The sequence below is a fragment of the Echinops telfairi genome, unplaced genomic scaffold (genome assembly GCF_000313985.2).
Source record: "Echinops telfairi isolate 266 unplaced genomic scaffold, ASM31398v2 ScPeMD7_7424;HRSCAF=8462, whole genome shotgun sequence".
NCBI lineage: Eukaryota > Metazoa > Chordata > Mammalia > Afrosoricida > Tenrecidae > Echinops > Echinops telfairi.
In genome coordinates, this window is record NW_022111324.1 from 1,534,670 (window position 1) to 1,535,665 (window position 996).

Consider the following 996-nt stretch of genomic DNA (forward strand, 5'->3'; position numbering starts at 1 on the left):
AAGAACATTAAGCAAAAAGTCAGACCCATTTTTTTTCCTGACACACAGAGATTTCTTCTGTGTTCCCTCCTGAATCACATTTGTGCTAGATAACATTATTTTAATATATAAATCAAGCAAATACCAACTTTGATAAGGCTGGCTATAATTTCTTGATATTGAAAAAGCTCATTTTGGGGGGAGAATTACATGTCACTGTTTTTTGCATCTCATTATAGAAATCAGTATGGCATAGGAAGGAAGTAATATGAAGAGATGCAGACCATAGAACCAGAGCAGGGACTTGGGATCCCTGATGGACAAAAAATGGAGGGGTATCACTGAAGGATACCATGCAGTCTGAGAATATTTAGGAAAATATGAGATTACTTTTTTGTTTTTTAAAATCATTTTATTGGGTACTTGTACAACTCTTATCACAATCCATACATCCATCCATTGTGTCAAGCACATTTGTACCTTTGTTGCCATCATCATTTTCAAAACATTTTCTTTCTACTTGAGCACTTGGTATCAGCTCCTCATTTTTTCCATGCCCTCCCCTGCCCTCCTTCACTCATGAATCCTTGATCATTTATAAATTATTATTATTTTGTCATGTCTTACACTGTCTAACGTCTCCCTTCATCCACCTTTCTGTTATCCACCCCGCAGGGAGGGGCTTATATGTGGATCCCTGTGATCAGTTCACCCTTTCTACCCCACCTTCCTCTTCCCCTCCTGGTATTGCTACTCTCATTATTGGTCCTGAGAGGTTTCTCTATCCTGGATTCCCTGTGTTTTCAGTTCCTATCTGTACCCGTGTACATCCTCTGGTCTAGCCGGATTTGTAAGGTAGAATTGGGATCATAATAGTGTGTGTGTGGGGGAAGCTTTAAAGAACCAGAGGAAAGTTGTATGTTTCTTCATTGCTACACTGCACCCTGACTGGCTCGTCTCCTCCCTGCGACCCTTCTGTAAGGGGATGTCCAGTTGCCTACAGATAGGCTTTGGGTC